Below are 18,766 nucleotides of genomic sequence, written 5' to 3'. Positions count from 1 at the left end.
CCAAAAAAGTGAAAGATCTATATGACAAGAACTTCAGGTCTCTGAAGAAGGAAATCGAAGAAGACCTCAGAAAATGGAAAAATCTGCCATGCTCGTGGATCGGCAGGATTAATATAGTTAAAATGGCCATCTTGCCAAAAGCGATCTACAGATTCAATGCAATCCCCATCAAAATCCCAACTCAGTTCTTCACAGAGTTAGAAAAAGCACTTCTCAAATTCATCTGGAATAACAAAAAACCCAGGATAGCTAAAACTATTCTTAACAACAAAAGAAATTCTTGGGGAATCAGTATCCCTGACTTCAAGCAATACTACAGAGCAATAGTATTAAAAACTGCATGGTATTGGCACAGTGACAGACAAGTAGACCAATGGAATAGAATTGAAGATCCAGAAATGAACCCACACACCTATGGTCACTTGATCTTCGACAAAGGAGCCCAAAACATCCAGTGGAAAAAAAGATAGCCTTTTCAACAAATGGTGCTGGTTCAATTGGAGGTCAGCATGCAGAAGAATGCGAATTGATCCATTCTTATCTCCATGTACTAAACTTCACTCCAAGTGGATCAAGTACCTCCATGTAAAACCAGACACACTGAAACTAATAGAAAAGAAACTGGGGAAGTCTCTAGAGGATATAGGCACGGGGGAAAGCTTCTGAACAGATCACCAATAGCTTATGCTCTAAGATCAAGAATTGACAAATGGGACCTCATAAAATTACAAAGTTTCTGTAAGGCAAAGGACATGTTAAAAGGACAAAACAGCAACCATCAAATTGGGAAAGGATATTTACCAACCCTACATCTGATAGAGGCCTAATATCCAATATATACAAAGAACTCAAGAAGTTAGACCCCAGGGAACCAAATAACCCTATTAAAAATGGGGTACATATCTAAACAATGAATTTTCACCTGAAGAAATTCGGATGGCCGAGAGGCACCTTAAGAAGTGCTCAACATCATTAGTTATTAGGGAAATGCAAATCAAAACAACCCTGAGATTTCACTTTACACCAGTCAGAATGGCTAAGGTCAAAAACTCAGGAGACAGCAGGTGTTGGCGAGGATGTGGAGAAAGAGGAACACTCCTCCACTGCTGGTGGGGCTGTAAGATGGTACAACCACTTTGGAAATCAGTCTGGCAGTTCCTCAGAAAACTGGACATGACACTTCCGGAGGACCCTGCTATACCTCTCCTGGGCATATACCCAAAGGATTCCCCAGCATGCAATAAAGACACATGCTCCATTATGTTCATAGCAGCCTTATTTATAATAGCCAGAAGCTGGAAGGAACCCAGATGCCCCTCAAAGGAGGAATGGATACAGAAAATGTGGTATATTTTTTTTATTCGATATAATTTATTTACATTTCAAATGATTTCCCCTTTTCTAGCCCCCCCCTCCCCGAAAGTCCCGTAAGCCCCCTTCTCTTCCCCTGTCCTCCCTCCCACCCCTTCCCAGTTCCCCGTTCTGGTTTTGCCGAATACTGTTTCACTGAGTCTTTCCAGAACCAGGGACCACTCCTCCTTTCTTCTTGTATCTCATTTGATGTGTGGATTATGTTTTGGGTATTCCAGTTTTCTAGGTTAATAACCACTTATTAGTGAGTGCATACCATGATTCACCTTTTGAGTCTGGGTTACCTCACTTAGTATGATGTTCTCTAGCTCCATCCATTTGCCTAAGAATTTCATGAATTCATTGTTTCTAATGGCTGAATAGTACTCCATTGTGTAGATATACCACAGAAAATGTGGTATATTTACACAATGGAATACTACTAAGCCTTTAGAAACAATGAATTCACAAAATTTTTAGGAGAATGATTTGATCTGGAAAATATCATCCTACGTGAGGTAACCCAGTCACAAAAGAATACACATGGAATGCAATCTCTGATAAGTGGATATTAATTAGCCCAGAAGCCCTTAATACCCAAGGCACAAATCGCATAACAAATGACCTCCATGAAGAAGTATGGAGAAGGTCCTGATCCTGGAAAGGATTGATCTAGCATTGGAGGGGAATATAAGGACAGAGAAAAAAAAGGAGGGAGGTGATTGGAGAATGGATGGAGAGAAGAAGGTTTATGGGACATATGGAGAGAGGGAATCCGGGAAAGGGGAAATCATTTGGAATGTAAACAAAGAATATAGAAAATAAAAATATTAAAAAAATAATAATACATACCTTCTTTCAGTCAAAATTTCCACCTGTGAGAGAAGGCGACTTACAATAATTCCTTGGTGATTTCAGTGAAAATTAAAGTTCCTTAGATGGCCCAAAGATTGATGTCAGTGAAATAAAATTAGGATTTCAAAAGAAATACACCATTGGGAACCTGACTTTTTTGAGCTGTCTCATTAGACATGTTTCACAAGCACTTAAAAGTGTCCAGAGACTTCAGGAGACTAATGAACGGAAATTGACCACCTTGTACCTGCTTTTAATTCTCAGCCCTAGACGGTTTTTTTTTTCTAATTTGCTTCCCCCCTCCCAGTAGTACTGTAAATGTTCCAAGTATCTAGTTAGCATAGAATTTACTTACAGCTGTGAATTTGTTACTGCTGAACACCGTTAATGGAAATCTGTTAACTCCTATAAGAATGGAGTCTACCTTGTGATGGAGAAGCATTATTGTTTCATCCTGCAAGAATTAATCTATTTGTATAGGTCAATCACCTGGTCTACAGACTGGGCCCTCAGAAAGGAGAATTCACTTTGAGGGGTGCTAAAGAGATGGGCAGAATAGTTAGTCATCACTTTAATGAGATAATGCACTCTTCCTTCCAAGAATTCCTTCCTCCTTGAGATGCTACCTTGAGGTTCTGTTGGGTCTGTTCACTGTGACATAACTTTTTGGTTTTTGTTTTTCCCTTCTTTTCTGTCTCTTTCTCGGATACTGGCGAGGGCCCAAGTATGTTTTTTCTTTCTCTAAAACTTTCCTTTAAAGTACTTTATTAATTCTAGATGAGTAAAAAGTCTCATATTCTAATCACTGAACAGTTATTAAACATATTGTGAGTGACTCTTTAGCTTTATAACCAAATAATCTTTTGTGTAATGAATAAAGAAAAGAAAAATAATAAAGCTCCTCTTCCAGAAGGAAGGAGCCCTGCTGAGGCTGATAACTGGGCTGCTTTTTCACTCAGGTACAAACAACCCCCTGCTAGACCAGAGTCACAGCCAGCCCAATTTAGCTCTCTACAGCCAGTTGTGTTTTCTTTCCTCTGCTGGAACTTGCAGAGTGAAGAGTAGCCTTGGGAAAACTGACTTTCATACCTTTGTTAGATAATACTCACAAGAAGCTCGGGCCTCAGACAAACTCCTCATCCCTTATCATTTCCAGAAAACTCAATAGCAGTTGGATTTTTTGTCTAAGAATCTTCAAAAAACTTACAGCAAACATTACTTACAACTCTCCTTCCATCAAATTGTCAGAATCAGAGCATTCTTTTCAGTCCTTAAGTGTCAAATGGTATTGAATAAATATGCTGGCTTGATGGGACATATAATACAAGAAAGTAATTGTAAGTGCTAGACATTTAATGATTTGTGACAGGAGTACAATGATAAGCATGTAAGAAAATATCAGAATTAAATCTACCATTTGTATGAAAACTGGAAGATTAATAAAAAGATTAATGTTTTTCTTAATGTGACCCCATGCCTCCAATACTATGTTCATATCTAATTCTACAGAGTTCTGACTGTTTTGAAACTTACTATGTATACCAGGCTGATCTCAAACTCACAGAGGTCCTCCTGCCTTTGCTTCACAAGTGCTGGGACTAAAAGCTTGCACCATCATACCTGGCTCACATTTAACTCTTGTCTACTTCCCCCAACCCCCAGCCTCTAAACCATTCCTCTCAGACTCTCCTTAATGTCTCCTCCCAACTTCATGTCTTTGGTTTATAAGACCTTTCTCTGCAGAAACTTTGTCACTAGAAAAAATTATTTGAATTCATGCTTACAGGTATTCAGGATAGAACTCTGCTTTTATACAGTATCCAATTTTGTTCTTAAGCTGTGGAAGTTGATTTGAATTATATTTGGATAGATCTGTCTGGGAAGGTGTCTCAGGCATTGTGAATGACCTCTGTAGGGAAAAGTATCCAGATGAATTTGGATTTTGTATTGCAAACATGTATTTAATCCTAGAACTTGGGAGGCTGAAGAGGGATTATTTCTAGCTAAAGGTCATCAGCTGGGTTGCATATGAGTTCAGGACCAGGTTTATGAACATATGGTTCTGTCTTATCCAAACAAACAGACAAACAAACAAACAAACAACAAACCCAACCCACCAACCAACCGAACAAAAAACAAAGCAAAACAAAGCAAATTAAAACAAAACACACACACAAACAAAAATAACAACAAAGCCTTCAGAGTATTGTGATAGAAAGGATATCTGTGTTGTGTTATTTTACATGATGATAGTACTGGTGGTGTTAATGTTGATAGGGTATATAGGCTATGTGTGGATGCACATGGAAAAGAACAGGGTAGACTTCATTTAGAGCCATGCCGAGTCTGTCAGGGGTAGAAGTTTGTTAGAGTAATCACCAACAGCCCAGGCAGGTTATTGCAACTGGTATGTTAGGTGATGCAGTGTGAGAATGAAGGCTGAAGTGACTGGTGTGGTCTGTGATACACTGAAGCCAAACACATCCTAAAGGCGTTCTGCCGTGGTGGCCCAGTGAAGTCTGTAAAAATGATATTTTACCGAAAGAGGGCGAAAAAAAGAAATGTCTCCTGGGAATAATGGAACTCTATGTAAATTTAGAAGCAGAAATCTCACCTGGCAATTTGCTATATTCTTTTACTTCCTAGCTATTTAAGATGGGCCTGTAGTTCTCAAGTAGCAGTTTGCCCTGACTTCCTCCTTTTCTCTCTTCACGGGGATTCCTATGGCCTGGCTGATAACCTGGTCTTTGAAGTCAATTCACTAACTGCCAAACTCCCTTTTAAGAATTGCAATGCTTTGCCTCATAGTTGTTTACATAATTACTACCTTCCAACCACATGCAGGTTTTTATGGCTGTGTGTATGTGTATGAGGATGGCTCTGGCACTCAGGTACTGAAAGCATTGATTAAGTCAGGAAGTTTTGTTTTACAAGGTAGAAGTCTAAATGTTAGCTAAGGATCTCTCACAAGAACTTGTTAAGACCCAGGTGGTATAAGAAACTTCAAACTCTTTGAAGGTTTACTGTAAACTATGAGTGACTCTGTATTCTAATCAGGAAGTTTGATGGCATCTGTAAATTGATCTGTATCTGTTACTTGAGAAACTCTGTACCTGATTGATTTTGCATTTCCTTGTACCAAATGGCTATGATAATTGTGCCTGCCTCACTGGCTACATCTTTTGAAATGGTAATACCTACTCTTCGTTTATAAAAATCCTTGCCTTAGAGCTACAAAATACATTCAGATTCAAACCACCTCTGTGTGTGTGTGGTTTGTTCTGTCATCTCAGCCGGACCTGTGCCTTCCTGGACCAGAGGATCCTGGTTATCCCACAGCAGACCCACGGTCTGTAACAGCATTCAAAATCAACTTATCGCTGTTTCTCAAAACACCCAGCAGACCACAGACTTCAGGTGTTTCCTATGCTCATGGTCAGTTTGCAATCTCTAAGCTCAACTTTGTAGCAGGGACTACGAAGTCAAATAGTCCAGTTCAGTCGTCAAGGAAGTTATTTTCCATTCTTCAAATGTCATTCTTCTTCCCTTTTAGAATGTAGCTAGTGAAGGTCTGGGATGTAGCTCGGTGATAGAGGGTATGCCTAGCATGATCAAGGCCCTGGGCTTACCCCAGCATGGTAAGAGATCCCAAAAGCAAACTGCAGAAAATTTTCTTCTTGGGGTTATTGCAAGGACTTTAAGTGCCTTGGAGAACATTTAACAGAAATTAGTTGCACTGTACACATGTGAGTGAAAGGACCATTTCCTGCCCTTCAGTACTATCTTGAGACACCAAGAGATGCTGCACTGTACTAAGGAGCACTTTCTGCCCTTCAGTACCATCTTGAGAAGCTGCACCATCACTGGTAATAAATATTTCATTGTTGTTTGATTTTTATACCTCCCTATCTTTTATGGTTTCACTGACTAATAGTTTTCTTATTTATTTGAAGGCATTTTAGTATGCAAAAGAGTGAGTTTCATTATGAATATTAGCACCCTCTTAATCCCCCTCCTCTTCCCATTGGTACCCTTTCTCTGTCCCTTTCTGGTTTCATATCCCTCTTGGATACATATGTGTGTGTGTGTGTGTGTGTGTGTATATATATATATATATATATATTCATATATATATCCATATGTCTATCTATTCTATCATCTATTATCTATCATATATCAATCATCTATTCTATCATCTATCTGTCTATTTATCTATTATCTATCATCTATTTGTCTATTATCTATCTGTCAGCCTATCTATCATCTTTCAGTCATCTATTCTATCCTCTATTATCTATCTATCTATCTATCATCTATCGGTCTGTCTATCTATTTATCTATCGTCTATCATCTATCTGTTTAATCTATCATCTATCAATAATCTATTCTATCATCTGTCTATCATCTATCAATTCTCTCTATCTATCTATCATCTTTCTATCATTTATCATTTATTTATCACTAGATTCTTCACGTGAGAGAAAACATGTGCTGTCTTTTCCTTATCTTGGTGTCTCTCCATATAAACTACCATCAGATTCTGAGAGGCATAGACATTTGTTTGAAGGTAACTAACTAATGGTAGTGGATCTTTTCTTTCAAAGGGTGGGAGATGATTTGTGTTTTAGAAAACATAACCAGTTCTACAAAATGAAGACATACAAATAGGATACAAAAATGAAACAGGGCATATGATTTTGAAGAAAAATAGCTAATAAAAAGAAAACAGTTTAAGCATGAAGGCATATGCTGAGCTCAAAAAGAGACTCCTTCGGAGAGACTGGGCCAGGGTTTGATGGGTTTTCTAGCTCCACTGCATTCCATCCTACTACAGATTTTCAGTGTTTAAATGATGCTGAAGAATCCTGGATGTGGAACCCTCTTCTCTATCCATCCTCACTCTCCCTAGGTGGCTATCCCATTCTCATGGTTTCAGTATCTTCCTTTTGCCTAACTCCTGGTTGCATGTCTTCAGCCAGCACCTGTACTCTGGATTCTAGACTAGTTAAGCATCAGTTGACTCTGTCCACAGGCATCTAACCAGTTCCTTATGTGAATATCTAACATGGAGAACATGAATCCTATATCCCCTTTCAAACTAACTTCTGTCCAGTTCATCCTTCTTTCTGCTGATAGAAACTCTGTCCTTTTAGTTATTCATAGTGAATATTTTAGCAGTGCTAGACTCGGCTTTCATGTCTTAAATCTGCTTATCAGAAATTTGGTCGGCATGACAATCTGTCCCCTTGGTTCTAGCTGTCACAGCACTGCCAGTTTTCTGCCAGGTTATCCTAACAATCTTTGCTCCTTGTAGTCTTAGCTTCATTAGCATTTCACCACGGAGACTCTATCAATCTCAGCTGCAGCTCTTCTATGAACAGTTGCTATGTGCAGACTTTAGTTCCTGTCTCTTTCTTAACCATGTTATTCATTCATATTTTACACACTGGCCTCTTCGCTGTTCCCTGAATATAGTAAGAAATACTACGTCAGGACTTCTGTACTTGTTTGGACCTCTATTTGGAATGCTCACTGCTATATACTTGCAGTACTAGCTCTTTCACTGTCTTTAAAAAAACTTTTATTTATTTATTTATTTATTTATTCATTCATTCATTCATTCATTCATTTATTTATTTATTTATTTCACTCCAGATTTTATTCTCCCCTTCCCCTGTCCACCCTCTGACTGTTCCACATCCCATACTTCTTCCCCACACCCTGTCTTCATGAGGATGTCCTTCCACCCACCCTCCATCCAACCAGACCTTTAAACTTCCTGGGGCTTCCAGTCTCTTGAGGGTTAGGTGTATCTTCTCTTACTGAACCCACACCCAGCAGTCCTCTGCTGTATATAGGTTGGGGGCCTCATATCAGCTGGTGTATGCTGCCTGGTTGGTGATACAGTGTTTGAGAGAACTTGGGGGGAGTCCAGGTTAATTGAGATTGGTGGTCCTCCTACAGGGTTGCCCTCCTCCTCAACTTCTTCCAGCTTTTCCCTAATTCAACTACAGGGGCCAGCAGCTTCTGTGCATTGGTTGGGTGCAAATCTCTGCATCTGACTCTTTCAACTGCTTGTTGAGTCTTCCGGAGTGCTGTCATGCTAGGTCCCTTTTTGTGAGCTCTTCATAGCCTCAATATAATAGCTCTTCATAGCCTCAATGATAATGTCAGGCCTTGGGACCTCCCCTTGAGCTGGATCCCACTTTGGGCCTGTCGTTGGACCTTCTTTTCCTCAGACTCCTCTTCATTTCCATCCCTGTAGTTCTTTCAGACAGGAACACTTATGGGTCAGAGTTTTGACTGTGGGATGGCCCTCTCTCCCTCATTTGAATCCCTATCTTCCTGCTGGAGGTGGGCTCTATATGTTCCCTCTCCCTAATGTCGGGCATTTTATCTAAGGTCACTCCCTTCAAGTCCTGAGAGTCTCCTACCTCCCAGGTCTCTGGTGCATTCTGGAGGGTCCCCCAAACCTCCTACTTCCTGATATTGCATGTTTCTATTCTTTCTGCTGGCCCCCCAGGCTTCAGTCCTTTTTCCTCACCAAATAACAAGATCAGGTTCTCCTCTTCTCCTCCTATTTCCTCCACCATCCACTTTCCCTCCCATGTCCCATCCTCTCTCTCCACTTGTGATTGCTTTCTTCTCCCTCCCAAGTGGGACTGAGAAATCCTCACTTAAGCACTTCAGCTGGTTGAGCTTTTTGAGTTCCATGGACTGTATCTTAGGTATTCTCTCTCTCTCTCTCTCTCTCTCTCTCTCTCTCTCTCTCTCTCTCTCTCTGTATTGGTTAATATCCACTTACTAGTGAGTACATACCATGCATGTCCTTTTGGGTCTCAGTTACCTTCCTCAGGATGATATTTTCTAATTACATTCATTTGCCTGCAAAACTCAGGATGTCCTCATTCTTAATAGCTGAGTAGTATTTCTATTGTGTAAATGAACCACATTTTCTTTACCCATTTTTCTGTCATGGGACATCTGGATTGTTTCCAGCTTCTGGCTATCATAAACAAGGCCGCCATGAACATAGTGGAACATGTGCCCCTGTGGTATGGTGGGGCATCTTTTGGGTATATTCCCAAGAGTGGTGTTGCTGGGTCTTCAGGTAGATCTATTTCCAATTTTCTGAGGAATCTCCAGATTAATTTCCAGAGTGTCTGTACCAGTTGCAATCCCACCAGCAATGGAGGAATCTTCCTCTTTCTCTACATCCTTGCCAACATGTGCTGTTCCCTGAGGTTTTGATCTTAACCATTCAGATTTGTGTAAGGTGGAATCTCAGGGTCATTTTGATTTGCATTTCTCTGATCACTAAGGACTTTGAACATTTCTCAGCCATCTGAGATTCCTCTGTTGTGAATTCTCAGTTTAGTTCTATATCCCATTTTTTGATTGGGTTGTTTGGGTTTTTTGGTGGTTAGCTTCTTGAGTTCTTTATATATTTTGGATATTAGCCCTCTTTTGGATGTGGGGTTAGTGAAGTTTTTTTCCCAATTTGTCTTTTGACTATGTCCTTTGCCTTACAGAAGCTTTCCAGTTTCATGAGGTCCCATTTATCAATTCTTGATCATAGAGCATGAGCCATTGGAGTTCTGTTAAGGGAATTTTCCCCATGCCAGTGAGTTCAAGGTTTTTTCCTACTTTCTCTTCTATTAGATTCAGTGTATCTGGTTTTATGTTGAGGTCCTTGATCCACTTGGAGCTTTGTGCAAGGTGACAAATATGGGTTTATTTTCATTTTTCTACATTTTGAAAGCCAGCTAGACCAGGACCATTTGTTGAAAACGCTTTCTTTTTTCCATTGTATATTTTTGGCTTCTTGTCAAAGATCAAGTTTCTGTATGTGTGTGGTTTTATTAATGGGTTTTCAATTCTATTCCATTGATCAATGTGTCTGTCTCTATACCAATACTATGCAGTTTTTATCACTATGGTAAAAACTCTGTGGTAAAGCTTAAGGTCAGGGATGGTGATTTCCCTCACCCATTCTTTTATTGTTGAGTATTGTTTTCACTATTCTGGGTTTTTTTGCCTTTCCAGATGAATTTGAGAATTGCTCTTTCCATGTCTTTGAAGAATTGTGTTGGGATTTGATGGGGATTGAACTGAATCTGTAGATTGCCTTTGGTAGGATGGCCAATTTTACTATATTATTTTTGCCAGTCCATGAACATAGGAGATCTCTCCGTTTTCTGAGATCTTCTATTTCTTTCTTGAGAGACTTGAAGTTGTTGTTGTACAGATCTTTCACTTGTTTGTTTAGAGGTACCCTAAGATATTTTATATTATTTGTGGGTATTTTGAAGGGAATTGTTTCCCTCATTTCTTTCCCAGCCTGTTTATCATTTGTATAAAGGAAAGCTACTGATTTATTTGAGTTAATTTTATATCTGGACACTTTGCTGAAGTTGTATCAGCTGGAGAAGTTCTCTGGTAGAATTTTTGGGGTTGTTTATGTATATTATCATTCCATCTGCAAATAGTGATATCTTTATTTCTTCTTTGCCAGTTTGTATCCCTTGATATCTTTTTCGTTGTCTTATTGTTCTAGCTAGCACTTCAAGTACTAGATTGAATAGATATGAGAAGAGTCAGTAGCCTTGTCTTGTCCATAATTTTTGTGGGATTGCTTCAAGTATGTCTCTATTTAATTTGATATTGGCTGTTGGTTTGCTGTAAATTGCTTTTATTAGGTTTAGGAATGGGCCTTGAATTCCTGATCTCTTCAATACTTTTAACATGAAGGGGTGTTGTATTTTGTCAAATGCTTTTTCTGCATCTAAGGAGATTACCATGTGATTTTTTCCTTTGAATTTAGTTATATAGTGGATTCTTTCCTTAAAACACAGTTCTAGATATTTAGAAATGTTATTTCCTTCATTCCTGCTTCATTTATTTTCTCCTTAACAATTGCTTTTGTAATTGTTCTGTGAAAACAGGGTATTTATATTTTATTTATTGTTGGATCCCTGGTACTTTGAGTATGTCTAGCTTAAAGTAAACAATAGGTATTTGTTGAGTGAATGAATAATTAAAGAGCCTTTTCAAATTACTAATTTCAAAAAATAATGGAGGAATTATGGAAGACATAGGCGATAGGTGTAATGAAGAAGGCATCACATAATAATCCAGGTTTCTTCTTGCAGCTGTCATGTTAAGCCATCATGTGGTTTAGTTGCTGATTCAGCTGTATAAGCCTTGATATCCTCTTATGCAAAATGGGGCAGTTAGATGGAGAGAGAAAGATAGACGGTGGCGAATAGCTTTTCCATCTCTGAAGTTTTATAACTCTAATAAGAAAGATGCTTATAACCACAATCACCACTGTCACCACCATCATCACCTCCATCCCCATCATCTCCATACCCTACCCATGAAGAGGAAATATTTAGGACAGGAAATGTTTGTGCAATTACCACCACCACCACCACCACCACCACAACCATCATAATCACCACCACCATCACCATCACCTCTACCACCCCCACCATCACTACTTCCATCACCATCATTTCCACCCTCACCACCACCATCACCATTACCACCACAACCATCACCACCACCACTACCATCACTTCCACTACCACCACCATCACCATCATCACTACCATTACCACCACCATCACCACCTCCATCACTATCACCTCCACACTTTACACATGAAGAGGAAATATTTAGGACAGGAAATGTTTGTGTAATTACCATCACCACCACCATTACCACCACCACCACCATCACCACCATCACCACCATTACCACTACCACCATCATCACCACCATCACCTCCACCACAACCATCACAATCACTGCCACCACCACCATCACCTCCACCACCACTATCTCCAACACTACCCCTACCATCACCACTTTCATCACCATCATCTCCACCATTACCACCACCATCACTACCATTATCTCCACCACTATCACCATTACCACCACCACCATCACCACCACCACTACCATCACCTCCACCATCACTACCATCACCATCACTATCACCACTACCATCACCACCACCAATCACTACCTCCATCACCATCACCTCCACACCTTACCCATGAAGAAGAAATATTTAGGACAGGAAATGTTTGTGTAATTACCATCACCACCACCACTTCTACCACCACCACCACCATCACCACCATCACCACCATCACCACCATCACCACCATTACCACCACCACCATCACAATCACTATCATCACCACCATCACCACCATCACCACTGTTACCTCCACCACCACTACCATCACCACTTCTATCACCATCATATCCACCATCACCACCACCATCATTGAAGGAGTAATAAGGATGATTAAGTAAAGGAGTCAGTGAACACGGACATGGTATAGAATAGAGTTTATTCAGAATAGGGGATGGGAGTTAGTGGTAGAGAGAGAGAGAGGAGAGAGAAAGAGAGAGAGAGAGTGTGTGGAGGCCGGCCATGACCACGTGGAGGGGGGGAGAAGAGCCCCAGGGGCAGAGAGGTGAGAGTATGTGGAAGAGCGGTGAGCAAAGAGAGAGAGGAGGAGCAAGTAGCCTTTCTTATAGTGGGCCAGATCTCTGGGGCGGGGCATACCTGGCTATTGCCAGGTAGGTGTGGGGTGGAGCTTACACAAAACCCCAACAGTCCCCAATGTTTGGTTTATTAATAAAAGAAAAAGAAAAAAGAAAAAAGAAAAGAAGTGACGGCGCATACGGCGAAGCAGGAATAGGGTCGTTGTTGTGATCTGACTGCTTCATGCTGACATTGTGTGCGTGTCTCTGGGGAACCTAGAGAAAGGGGTATGGGGGGTGATTGTCCAGTCTCAGGAGGACTGGCTGCTTCCTTGCTGTCCAGGATTTGTAGAGCCATTTGAAGATAGGTCAGGAGAACAGGTCCAGTAGAAGCTGTCTGCGTCTGGAGAAGCTGAGAGGAGATTGGAGCATCTGAAGGTTGCTTCTCTGGAGCTGTCCTGGATATGGCAAGGGCCTGGACTTGACAAGATGTTGGAACACATTAGTATAGTTAGGGAATAAGACTAAGTACATTTGGGAGAAAGGAAAATTTTCTTAAGATGTACAATTGAAACCCAGAGGAATCCCACCCTTTGGAAAGGTAGTAAAGTGGGAACTTGGGCAGATGTACTTATCTGGATGGAGCCTACTTGGTCCATGAGCAGTAGATTTGGGTAGGTTTCCTGTAGCTAACAAGTTTATTAAAGAGATAACATGAGTTAACCACATGAACAGTCTTTAAGATGAGCCTTTGTGGATCAGAAGGAATAGAATTGAAGGTTGGGAAAGTGACAGAGCAAGAAGAGGAAATATGAAGCATTTAATGGAAACAGGGTTTAGGTAAGGAGATAACTGTCTAGCTGTCAATGTAGTCAGAAGTCTGAGGAATAAACAATAACTTAGCAGTTATATTATTAAAGAATGACAGATTCTAGTGGCCAGCAGTTCTTTGTGGTCTCTGGTCTCTATGGCAGCTTTGGTTGTCAGTTTGGCTTTCAAACACAGAAGATGCACGGCTTTTCTCTGTGGAATGGATACCCATGACATGAGAAATGGCTTACCTTTGTTTAGCTAAGTCATTTGACTCAAGGTATCCGGTTTTGTCCACTGCACTTTCAGGCAGCATCCTGTGGCCGTGTCCATCTTTCTTCTGAGACATCCTGTGGCGGTGTCCATCTTTCTTCTGAGACCTCCTGGGAGAGGCTGTCAGGCCTTTGGGAATTCTGTCTGTCTTAAATCTAATAGCAAACTTCTGACAAGATTGAGCGCAAGATAGGAGAGCAATAGTTAAAGAGAGACTAGGAATGGAAGGCTTAAGTAGCTTTGACAGGTTGTATAGGTAGAGGAAAGTATATTGCCTTGGTTAGTAAAGATGCTAGGATCACAGAAAGAAAGCTGGCAGCAATGGATAAAATTGTGGTGTCTAGGCAGATTTAGGCTTGTTAACATCAACTTGAGCACACAGCCTATAGGAGCAAATGAGCTAAGGGTGTGGGAACACAGATGGGGAGCAGGCAGGGCAAAGAGAAGGCTTAGACCAAAGATAGATAAGATTCGGTCCCATCTACCGGATTGCTTATAGTATGTATTAAGATCCCTTAAAACCATTAGATCTAGGGTGCCATTAGGTGGCCATTTTGAATTATTGTCTGACTTATAGAGGTTTATTAGTTCAGAGACTTGAGATTTTCCAGGAGACATTCCAGTAGGATTCCTGGGGGTACCGGCGAAGACACTCTATTTCCCATCAGGTGTGTGGGGGCATTGTTATACCACTACCGGCGTCCCGGATAGTGTGTAACAAAGAACTGCAGCTAAGCCAGACAGTCCGGACCGTCGTGCAGACTCCTGGGAGCTGAGGCAAAAAGCCGGAAGAAGTAATCCACCTGGGGCCCAGGGTTTTCAGAACGGCTGGAAGCCAATGAGGGGGAGTCAGGATTACTTCTGGAACGGAAAACACCCGTGGGTGAGCGTCATAAAACGAGTGTTAGCTCAGGCAGCATCTAACTCTAGAAGGAAACTGGCCAGGTCTCTTCTGAACTTAAGAAACCGCCCAGCCAACTGAAAGACCTTACCTTATTGGGCCGATGGTGTTTGCTAAGGAAGTGCAATCCGATATCAGGGAACGTTGAAGTCAGTGTGGACTGCTTGGCTGTGGGACCCGGTCCCCCAACCTTGCTTCACCTGCCTGTGCGTGGCTGCAAGACCAGTCATGGACTGCTGTGGGAGACCACGCAGTGTAGAAGAGGGAAGACAGGGTGGTAGGGAGAAGCTGTAGACTTGTGAAAGAATCAGGTAATAGAATTGATGGGAACGTGGGCTGTGGCTAGGCTTTTGCAGGTAAAGGCCCTAGAAATCTGCACTGTAGCCAGCAGAGTTGGATAGTATGGTGGTGGGGGGTGGGGCGCAGCCACTGGAAAGGGTGCAGGCTTGCTGCAGCGAGGAGGCAGCATCGCTCGGCAGGGATGGAGTGTAGCCGATTCTGAGAGCCTGGAGACCGCGCCATGTGTAACAGTTGCAATACCAGAACCTGGTTTGGCTCTGATGGTAGACTGTCAGCGAGAAAACTGTAGCTGGGAAAGTTAGTACGGGCTTGCTGCAGCGGGGTCTCTGAGAGCCTAGGAGGCATCAGTGATCGCGCATGCGCAGGGCGGAACTTCCTGTCAGCAGCGGAAGTAGGAAGTTAGATAGCACAGTGGCTGGAAATAGTTTGTTTCATATCCTAGCAACTACGCGGGAGGGGCGGAGCTGTTGTAGAAGCTGCGTTGGTGGCTTAGGCAGCAGTTCTGGAGCAGGAGGGGCTCGCTCGCGGCGGGGGACTCGCGGCGGGGGACCGCCCCCGGCCGGCAAACGGCTGCTGCGGGGCTTGCGGCGGGGGACCGCCCCCGGCCGGCGAACGGCCTCCGCCAGGCGCGCTTCCACCGCGGTGCGCGCGACCAGCTCCGGGAAGGCTGCCGCTGCAGGGTGCACTTCTACGGTGGCTCTGGAAGCCAGCGCCATGAGTCCCACGGACCGCCAAGTCAGTGCGCGGGAAAACAAGGAAACCAGTCGCTGCTTGGGGCATTGCAGCTGCACGCCGCTGAGTTCTAGCGGGAAAGGGAGGGAACGGGAGGGAACAGAACACCAGCGTCCTGGGGACAAACGCGGGAAGTGCCAGACTTACCCATTGGTGGAAGAGGCTTAATATCCCAGGTGTTTCTCGTATCCGGGCCAACAGCACCAATGAAGGAGTATTAAGGATGATTAAGCAGTCAATGAAGGAGTCAGTGCACACAGACATGGTATAGAATAGAGTTTATTCAGAATAGGGGATGGGAGTTAGTGGTAGAGAGAGAGAGAGAGGAGAGAGAAAGAGAGAGAGAGAGAGAGTGTGTGGAGGCCGGCCATGACCACGTGGAGGGGGGGAGAAGAGCCCCAGGGGCAGAGAGGTGAGAGTATGTGGAAGAGCGGTGAGCAAAGAGAGAGAGGAGGAGCAAGTAGCCCTTCTTATAGTGGGCCAGATCTCTGGGGCGGGGCATACCTGGCTATTGCCAGGTAGGTGTGGGGTGGAGCTTACACAAAACCCCAACAATCATCACCACTATCACCACCACTATCTCCATTACCACCACCACCATCACCACCACCACTACCACCACCACCACCACCATCACTACTACCATCACCACCACCATCACTTCCACCATCACCACCATCATCACCACCATCATTACCAAGAGTAGAATATGATGTGCAGAAATAATTCTCTTTCTATAATGGGCCAGGTGTATCCTAGGACTGTTGGAGGCTTGGTGATCGCAGTGACAGAGTGGAGGCAAAAGAGCCTCTTGATGTTGGGGCTTCTGTGTAAGGATGCTTAGATCATGTGATGATAATATTTTCACATGGACATTTACCCAAAGAGGCAATAGCTTCTATTCTTCAAATTTATAGTAAAAAAGAGAAAATGTGCAGAGCAAACTCTGCTTAATTATTAAGCAACCTAATGTGTCCCTCAGTTGACAGCAGACGTGAATGATGGCATATTAAACTTGGTAATTATTAACCAATGCAGAATGTAAAGACCAGGGTCCTAAATAAAACTTTGACTAGCCACCAAATTTAGCACAGACCCAGAAAACATACAGGAAATACAAAGACTTCTATATCCAGCCTAAGTGGTAACATGATCTGTTAACTACAGGGACAGCTTTGAACTAAGCCCATGTTGGTGATAAGATATGTTCAGAGACCAAGAAGTATTGAATAGCATTCTTAGGTGAAAAACTTAATAACTGTCTTTAGAAGCTGTACTTATTTAAATAATTTTTGATAAAAAGGTAAACATATCACATGAAGTAGTATGCCAAGTATAATGTGTATGGGACTATCTTCTGAGTTTTTACCCATGAAGAGGAAATATTTAGGACAGGAAATGTTTGTGTCCTTGTAGACTGTTTATAGCTAGAGCCTTAATACCATGGGAACTCTCCCTGGGAAGGGGACAAAATGAGCCTTCTTTGTGTCCTTTGCACCTTAGACAGAATGTAGCAGAGAATTCTGGATAAGGAGTTCATATTAGAGTTGTTTAGGCCAGCAGTAAGGTACAAGCTGTTCCAACAGTTAGGGAACAAAGGAGCCTGCATATTAGAATGAAGCAAAGCTTTGCTGTCCATCAGTAGGTGAAGGAGCTTTGACAAGTTCCATTTCCAAGACAATCATGGTGTGAGACAGTACAGCACATCTGGCACCTCTCAGGAAGATGGTGCCACACAGACCTTAGTTGATGCTGTGCTGTTAGTCACATCGGTGGCATATGTTTGCCAGTGTATTCAGAGGACTTGAATGTCAATTCCAGAACCTCATTGCTTATTATTTACAAGACCAAGGAGTTTTGAATAGGATTCTTAGGTGAAAAGCTTAATAACTGTCTTTAGAAGCTGTATTTATTTAAATAATTTCTGATAAAAAGGTAAGCATATCACATGAAGTAGTATGCCAAGTATAATGTGTATGGGACTATCTTCTGAGTTTTCACCCATGAAGAGGAAATATTTAGGAAATGATCATATTTACATGAAACTCTTGGCTTGTGCATGTGGCTTGTGTCATTCTCCATGGGCACCTTGGCCTACTCATGGCTCTTGACTGAAAGAACAATCCTGAGGATTTCTAAATTTAGTTATGTAGGCTAGATAGACATTGAGTGTTCTTGATATTTCTGAAGATTCTGACATTTAATGGATGCTATATTAGAAGGGCTGATGTCTGTTTCAGAAGCAATTTATAGCTTGCTAGTTCCTGAGACATAATGGTTAGAATCCTTGCTCTACATCACATATAGATCACATGCTCTTAGAATTATATCCATAGGTTTCATTAATTTTTTTCTGTATAACCTGAAAAATAATTTTTTCTGTATAACCTGTATGGGTGTTCTTATACATCTTAAAGATGATTCTACAAAGGCTGTAATAAGCATAATAAATTCTTTTTAATGTATACATATGGGAAGACAGAAAATAATAAGCTCTTCTGGAAAGGACACTATGATAACACTTAGCCTTATGTGCCAGACTCTGGACACAAAACACCTTTCCCATTTACCAAGACCTAGCTGAAACTGTCACTGAGTTCTCCCCAAAGACCTTATTGTCAGTGGGTAACACAAATCTAACTAGGTCAGTCATTTTCACAAACCAAACATGGCACATCACTTGTGGGATAAACTCAGAGTGCATCATGGACCATACTAGACTTCATCTTCTGCCTGCTGGGTCCTACATTTTGTATACTGTGACTATATATTGTTGCTTTTGCACATGTGTGTACATACATACACATGTGCATGTGCACAAGCACACATACTCACAGAGATATTATTGCCTCCCTTGTTTATGTTCTTTTCTTTGAATATTTTACTTCCATTTTCTCCCAAGTATTTTTACTAGCTCAGGTTCGGCTCTTTTTCCTTGCTTCCCTTTGTCCTTCTGTTCTTAACTGACTGGGTGAGGTACTCCTTTGAATTTCCCTGGCACTCACTACACTCAATCACCTGGAAATACATTTGGTTAAT

Source organism: Apodemus sylvaticus, chromosome 9 (genome assembly GCF_947179515.1).
Source record: "Apodemus sylvaticus chromosome 9, mApoSyl1.1, whole genome shotgun sequence".
Lineage (NCBI taxonomy): Eukaryota > Metazoa > Chordata > Mammalia > Rodentia > Muridae > Apodemus > Apodemus sylvaticus.
The sequence above is the reverse complement of the archived record's forward strand: the minus strand, read 5'-3'. Positions refer to the sequence as shown.